Genomic DNA, 9,117 nt, shown 5'->3' on the forward strand with positions numbered 1-9,117 from the left:
GGCGGTGGTGCCCCCCCCCCCTCTCCTTTGGCTAAAATCAAAAGTGTTTAGTTTAGCAATCATATATAATGTATGCATGCATCTATAACACCGTGTGGTTGCTAAGCAATCAAAGCAGCATTATATATCTATGCACTCCCTTCACTTATGACCCCGGCAAGGGCTGATGGATGGGTGCCACACCAATTTCATTTGCCTTGGTTTTCCTGTTCCTATGAAATCAGTCATAGTAGAACTAAAAGAATTGTTGTTCCTCCAGAATATTCTGGTCCTTTTCCTCAAATTGTCCCTAATAGAGAATCCAGGCTATTTTTTCATACACAAGTGATGACTTAAAGTGTTTCACAAGACTTTTTACTTTTGTCGACTCTCAAAGCCATTCGTACAATTCTGCTGCAGCATTTCATTGGTCTAAGCCCGAGATTCCCACTGGTGGGGCATGGTAGTATTTTGGTGAGGCATGCGTAGGGTTAAGTTGAATTTATACCTTCTGTACACAATGTTTAGTATACCAATAAGAGAAAGGAGGCAATTCGAGAATGACTTATAAAATTTGACACTTTAGAGACAACAGATCGTTTTCATCTGTTCATAAGATCTGATGTCTCTAAAGAGGAAATAAAGATTATTTCCTTTGATTTTAGTGGTTATGTGCAAAACATGGAGGTAATTACAAATGTGTTTCCTACACCTTTTTTTTTACGTTTGTTGCACTATTTTTTTAAAATTCTGTGTCCGAGTAACATTGTCAACATTGACCATAGTTTGAATAACAAAAATTAGATATCACAAGCAGAGGCATCAGGAGTTTAGAAATGATTCGGTGGGGCAGGGCCAAAAATCGGTTGGGAACCATTGGTCTAAGCATTTAAGAATTACCTTTGAATTTATTGAGTCTGACCAATATATTATTCTTTGATTAGCATTCAGTAATATCAATGTATTTAACATTTTCTATCGCGTCAATTTCCTTTTTATCACAATGGTCACTGTTAATTGGTGACCATAGATATTTAAGGGATGGTCTTAGTTCCATTCAAAATGACCCTCAGCTGCTGCTGCCTTTAATCAACATTACTTGGCACCAACCATTGCAGATTCCAATAAACCCAGAACTATATGAGAAGAGCCAACCAAAGTCTCTAGTTTAATATTTAATTAAGAAAAAAACATTGCAAACCTGTTTGGAACTGTGAAGTTATTCTTTATAATTCATGCAAGGAACACGATTTGAAGGTCTAGAAATCTTGCATTGAGAATTCAAAACAACTTTTATTTTCCAAGAGATTCTTATGCTAAATCTACCTGAAAAACTGTTGTCTTTAAAATTGTTTCAAGATCAACGTACAGATAGATATATATATAAAGGTTATTTACAATGTCAACCCATCTGATATTACGAATTAGTTCATTCATAACATTTCTTTGATAGAAACACTTTCATCAGATCTCTGCTGTCATCTCACACATATTTCTCTTGCATTTAAATCTTTCTTCATTTCTTAGGCTTTTCTGTCAGGAATTTTGTCCGTTTTACTTCTCAACATTGACTGCCAACACTGGTGACCCTAATTTTTTTTAATTAACCTTTTTTATGTACGACTAATGAATGTGTTTGTTGCTTTAGCTGTTTTATTTCTCCAACTGTGACATTATGGCCCAGGAAGTTTCATTAATCCTCGATGCCATATCATTTCAAGAGTTGCCATTATTGGTAACTCTCTAGATTATGAAGTTCTTGGATTTAGCCTGTTTGCCATTATTTTACTGTTATCTCTTCTGTGAAGAGGATCCTAACCATCAATCACTGGTATTTTGGGGTTTGATGCCTGCCAACCAACATCCTGTCCCCCCCTCCACAATGTCGACTGATCTGGTATCAGTGAGAATCAGCAGAAGTGTTTAAGCTTCACCCCAAATCAGTGATTGAAGCACCAACTTCTTCAGATTGACTCTGAAAACCCTCTTTATCAGTAAAATATCTTTATTAACATAATGGTGACAAAAAGCTGGAACAGACGAACTGTTTCCAGTCAAAGAACTGAAAAATGGGGTCAAAATTATTTTTGCCAATTCCAGCCATCAACAGGAGAAATATAAACAAGCATTTTGTTGTTTCATAAATTTTAGAGTTTCAGCTGGAATATTTAATCAAAATCGTTCATCTTCTCTCAACCTGCAACAGCATTTGATTGATATCAAATACATGTTAATTAATTGTCATGTTGATTAGTGTCAACAAAGATTTTCAAGTCATAAATTGGAGATTCTAGCATTGAAACTCCAATATTTCTTTCTAGATTGAAACTAAATTCAATTCCAATTTGGATTTCCAAAATTCTGAAATTCTTGAATGAAAAATATCATCAAGAAAGATTCAAACATTGATTGGTTTGAACCAAATCCACCCCCAATCAAAATGTATTTACACTAGCCCCTCTATAATATGTAGATATATAGATAATAATGATATTTTCTCAAAACGTTTCACTACAAATTAACCAATGGACATTTCTATATTTCTATTAAAGATTTAAGCAAAATGGAATTTTTAAACTAATGACTATTCTTAGTTGATTGATTTTTCTGAATATTGATATAGACGCATTACTCTGTGTGTGTGTGTGTGAGAGAGAGAGAGAGACAGAAACATGGGACCTTACTTACAAGATATTTAAATATATAATCAAGACATTGTCAAATGATCAGAGGCGTGTAACTTTAAAATGAAATAAATAAATCCAGTAGAGTTACCTATAAAAATCACACATCTCTGAGGATTTGACAAAGACTTAGTTGTATGTAAGTTACATTAATGCCTTGTGTTAATGAAACATGTCAGCTGGTGGAAGTAAATATTTTATAAACAATTTCTCAAGTTCTGGTGTGTGTAAACACGTGTTTGTTAGTTTTATGTTCTTTTTACCATTGCTAGTATGGAAAAACAGTTGTACAGTGGAAGTGGAGCATGACACCCGGGTACATAAGGGTGGGATTGACTTCTTGTATTTCGATTCTCTTTTGCTGAGGAAATGGTTATATGAGAATGTAAAAGTATTAGAACGAGTGGACAAACGAACGATTCAAAATATTTAATAGATTGTTTACTGTCATTGCTTCTGAATTGTGTATGTATATATATGCATGTATATATATTGAGGTATACATGTGTGTGTATATATATATATATATGTGTGTGTATATGTATGTATGAATGCATATGTCTATATATATATATATATATATATATATGTATGTATGAATGCATATGTCTATATATATATATATATATATATATATGTATGTATATACTATGTCTATATATATATATATATACTATGTCCGTTCTGATGTGAAGAGTTACATGTATACAATTTCAGATGAAGCTGAAACTCAATCCTTTTTAGTAGAATGTATTATGTTTGTTTGTTTGTTTGTTAAACTTTTACAAGGAAAAGGTTGACAGTGACTTTGAAGTTTCAGCTAGCTAAGCCATCATCTCATTGATGAAAGTGAACAAGATGAAGCTTTGAAGTTGCTGTCAACCTTCAGCCTTTTCTTTGTAAAAATTAATACACACACACACACATATATATATATATATATGAAGAAAGAGAGTACCTTACTTCTGGTACCTCTGATGTTGTCTATGTCTGTTGATTCAAAACAATGCCCCCCCACACATTGTATATCATTGGGTTGTTGTATTATATAAATCCACAGAGCAAACTGTAAATTATTTTCTTACCATCGTCATTCCTGTGGTGTTGTCATCTCAATGGAATGACTTCCTAATCTTATTGTTAACACTGAAGAATCCTCAATGGAATTGTTGCCATTCATTAAAACAGAAAAACAAAAATCTCAAATTGAAAAACTTCATTTAAGTCTTCCTTTTCAATATTTTCTGTGATGCAATAAATTTGTATCACAGAAGGAACCAAAAAATGGCAAAAAATTAAAGTAATTTCAGTTTTGTTGTATTGAAACAACTAGTGACATTTGCAAGTTTTAATTAACCATATCTAAATATATTTTGTAAATTATTAATGTAAAACTTTTAATATATGAAACAGTATTTGGTAACGCTTCACACCCACCCCTCATTTCTAGATTTTGTTATGCAACAACATTATCTGACTCCTCCTTGAGCTGAAAACCAAACTGTTTCCAATTTATAATCCTCTTCACCTCCCCCTAAACTTCCTCACCATCTTTTTTTATGGCTTGTTACACTGAAGCCAAAAGCACTTTTTTCAACTGTGATACGACACCTGAATCATTTTATGTAAAGTTAAAGTCTGTTAGAATAAAGTGTTGTCTTCTCAGTCTTTAAGACAAATGAACCCAACACACAACTTACCATTTTTTTTTTTGTGTCTTTTCTGGATTGATTCCAAATCTAATCACACTGTTCTTTATCGTTGTGAACCTCTGTCAAAAGTCTGTCTTTGTTTTTAAGCATAATTTTTCAATTCAACCAAAACCGGATTTGTTTTGCCCCTTTATTCCCACAAACTGTAATATTCTGTACATTTTAGAGAAAAAAAAAAATGAATAAATGAATTTATTTCAATGAATTAGTTTTGGTTTTTGCTTATTAACTCTTGTTATTTCTTTGGAAATGCAGTCTTTAGATAACTCTAACTCTTTTGTAACAATATTTCTATTCAATGCTTTTGCTTCAATTAATTTTCAGAAAGAATTTTGTAACATTATTATTATTATTATTATTAAGCTGGTGTTTGGAACATAACTCAAAATTTTGATGGAAGACTTTAATTTCACTTTTTAACAGGAAGCAAGGGGTTGGAATTGAAAGGGTTAAAGAGTAAAGTGATTGGTGTTAGGAAGGATATTCGGTCATAGAATCCATGCCACAACAGACATTGGAGCCAAAAATGGTCGAATAAGTTGTTGGATGCTGTCAAACCATCCTACTCATGTCACCTTCAAAAACATTCTCACCAGACATCATCTTCATTGATGGATTTTATTGGGGAGCATTTTCTATGGCCAAATGCCATTCTTGTTTCCAAGCAAAGTAATATTTCCCAATGGCCAAATATTTTTCACAGGTGACTACAAATCTTTTATGAAGACAGCTCTCAAGCAGTGTCAACACCAGGAATCGCAAACACATGATTCTTTCAGCTTCCTTCTACTAAATCTACTGCCAAGACTTTGCTCAGCCTAGGGCTATAGAAGACACTCAACCGAAATCCATAGGGTTGGGAAGCAAACTTCTCAACCACACAACTAAAGCTGTGCCTCACTAATATATGTGTGTGTGTGTGTAGCAGGAATATTTGCCAAATACTAACTTCTTGCCATAGAATTGAACCTGAATCACCGTCTTCAGACATCAAAATAACTGAATAAAACAAACAGGATTCTGTCAAAGATTGATGACCGCAGCAAAGAACTGACCACTCAAACCAGCAAAAACAACAGACCCAGTAGACTCATTAAATGCTAGTGTTGTAAACAAGCATTTTGGGAGGAGGTTGGCACACACACAACCATGTCTGACACAACAAACTTGATTTGAATAGCGTTCTACTGTTGTTTCAACAGCAATGTCTTTGTTAACCAGAAATATTTTGATTTGGAACATCACACAAACTTTTGTCCTTCCATCTTTTAACCAAACCAAAATGTCCTATTGATACACACAGACACGTGTGTGTGTGTGTGATATCTATGTTGTTGTTGTTGCTGCTGTAGACCAGTGAAAAATATGAAACCCATCAAATAAACTAAATATAATAAGTATTTACAAATAAAAAGACCCTTCGTAGTGTTTTGTTTCTCACCAAATTACACAGGCGGTCCTATGTCTTGCTTCACAATGAACTCATCGATGACCCTGATGGGTCTATAGAGGCAATAATGAAGAATCCATGTATTTCGTGACAATAGCAAGAATTGGTAATAAGAAACAGTAAATTCTTCTTTTTCTTCACCTAACATTCCACTGCTGTTGACCGATAATTCTACAAATGTTATCCTACATAAGATGTAAATATTTTAAGGGGTCAATCATTGCACCGTGATATGGTGTTGAATGTCCAGGCTGACACCAGTCAGTGGAATGGTCAGCTTAATGTCCCCAACACCAGCCTGTCTTCTAGAATGCTATTGAAATACCTGTCCAGAGAAAGTTTGGAATAAGGTAACTTACCATTCCAGCAGCTGCAATACTTCCCATCAACATTTCCGTTTCAATCTCTTCAGTCCTTATTTCTATGAATCTAACCTAATTAACATGATCAAGCTAATTAGTGCTGGGACTGGGTCAAACTGATAATTACTGGTCACAGTTGTCACTTGATGTCTAGATTGTCAAGATTGATGAGTTTTCTTATTAGCATCATATTGTTCAGTACTGGAAGTGATGAGGAAGCTGGACTGATGACTGATGACTGGTGTAGCATCATTTGGTCATCATCCCGCTTTACACCAATGCTGTGGCTTAGGTTTAATTAAAAACAAAATACAAAAAGTTGAAAATTGTAGCAAAATATTTAATTACAAAACATCGTTAAGCTGCAGCACAAATATCAGAACTTAATAAAAAGAACAAAAAATAAATAAAATGAATGTAAATGATAAAAATTGTAGAAGCATCGAAATGTTGGACGGAATCGATTTGTGTGCAAAGAGCAGATAGAGTTGATGTTCCCAGACATATTTCATTAAGATCATCATCGTTATAAATTAATTAAACATTTCTTTTAATGTCGACATTTATATAATAGAATGGAGCAGAAATTTGGGATAAATCAGAACAACAATGTAGATACAAATACAGACATGTTTATAAACACATCCCACCCATGCCAGCATGGAAGGCAGACGTTAAACGATGATGATGATGATGATGATGATCTGATGCATTTCTTTCATTTTTGGTTTTGACTGGAAGCGGTGAATGTTTCTAATACAAGTCTAATTTCTTTTTTAAATGCTCTTATGTTGAAGATATCACTAAATATATATATATATATATACACACACATGTAATTCTCTCTCTATATATGTATATTTATCTATCTATATATACATACATACATACATATAGATACAGAGATAATTTATTCGCAAATGCATGATAATGCTAATACAATAGCATGAACAGGATGAAACTATCCATATATTACAGATAAAATTGTTACCGGCCAGCCATGAGACTTGAACTCACATCCCTGTGATTACGCGTCAAGTGCTTTACCTTTAAGCTAAACTGCCCAGTAACGAATTGTTCTGCAATTTTAGGATTTATAAATCTAGCTTTATAAGATGTTAACATACATATATGTATTATGTGTGTGTGTGTATATATATATCTATATATATATATATATATATATATATGTGTATATGTATGCATGTGTGTGTGTATGTATACATGCATGCACACACACACACACAATTATGCCAATCTCACAAGTCTCTACAGTTTAAGAGATCTGTCTATGAATGTAGTACATTCTAAAATATCTTGATTTGGTTTGTCAATATTTTCAATAATTCTCTCATTGATGGAAAAACAAAATAAAAGAAAAAATTCCTGCCTAAATTCTAAAGAAACCATTGTTCTGAAGACAGCGTTGGATTTGGTGTTGATGGTAATTGTAGAAATATGGTCAGATGGAACCGAAAGACTTAAAAAACAACAAAGAGTTACAGAAAGATGATTGCAGGATCAATAAGGGATCAATAACAGATATTGATTGTAATCATTTGACATATAATGATTTTAATAAATATTAATTAGGTTCGTTAAATTTGTTATTTACTGAGCAAATCAAAACTCTTAAAGTACATTCTTGCTTCAAATGTTACACAGCAAATTCCACAGACATATCTGATGTGCCCATGGACATACAGACAGACACACGCACACATACATGTATATGTGTAAGTATTGTGTGTTTACGGATGATATGTATGCGTGTAGGATGGCTTTTGATGGCACAATGCAAAATGAAGGCTTATTGGAAATAGGAGACCATATTTCATGGCTAAAACTGTTATAATAATAATGGGCTGATTAGCATATGGGAGTGCATCAAGAGTGAAAGAAGAAACCAGGCAGAATATTTGGTAAACAGCAAAGAAGACCTGATACAGTATGCTGCTAGTGCAGAAGGAGTTAAGAAAAATGGATTTGAGAGTGCTCATGAATTATGAACAAGAGCCAACGAGAGAGACGGGACCTTACTTTGTATGGAATTACATGGTCAGTTCCACCATGAAACCAACAGATTAAAAGACAAAGAAGCATCATAGAGGTGGCTCAAGAAGGGTGACCTAAAAAAGAATAGTGAAAGCCTAATCATCGCTGTTCAGAACCAGGCATTGAATACCAAATCAGTGGAAAAGAATATATACCACACGAGTGATTTGAACCTCTGCAGAAGGAGGTCGAAAGTGTGACTCACATTGTTAGTGCTTGTGAAAGTCTTGCACAGAAAGAGTACAAGCGTAGACACGACAAAGTAGCTAGCCTAAAACCCCCACTGCTACTATGCCAGAAGTGTGGATACGAGGTTACGGGTGCTTGGTACCAACATACACCAGAAAAGGTAATGGACGAAAAGGGGAAGGCAAAAATCCTTTGGGACTTTGACTTCCAGACAGACAAGGTGTTAGAGCACCGAAGGCCGGATATAGTAACCTTTAGAAAGGACAAACAAGAGTGCCCGGAGATCAACATATCATCACGAAAGAAAGAGAAAATGTTGATAAATATGGAAACCTAAGAACAAGAGATGGGTCAGATGTGGCAGCTACGAGAGTCGAACATGAATCCAACGCTTTGCGAATTCTGCTTCGCAATGATAGGAAGAGCCGACATCGAAGGATCAAAAAGCGATGTCGCTGCGAACGCTTGGCCGCCACAAGCCAGTTATCCCTGTGGTAACTTTTCTGACACCTCTCGGCGGACGCATAGCTCGCCGCTGTTCGGAAAGGATCGATGGGCCACGCTTTCGCGGTCCGTATTCGTGCTGAAAATCGAGATCGAGCAAGCTTTTGCCCTTTTGCTCGACGTGTGGTTTCCGTCCACGCTGAGCTCGCCTTGGGACACCTGCGTTACCGTTTGACAGACGT

The sequence above is a fragment of the Octopus bimaculoides genome, chromosome 1, assembly GCF_001194135.2.
Source record: "Octopus bimaculoides isolate UCB-OBI-ISO-001 chromosome 1, ASM119413v2, whole genome shotgun sequence".
NCBI classification, from domain to species: domain Eukaryota; kingdom Metazoa; phylum Mollusca; class Cephalopoda; order Octopoda; family Octopodidae; genus Octopus; species Octopus bimaculoides.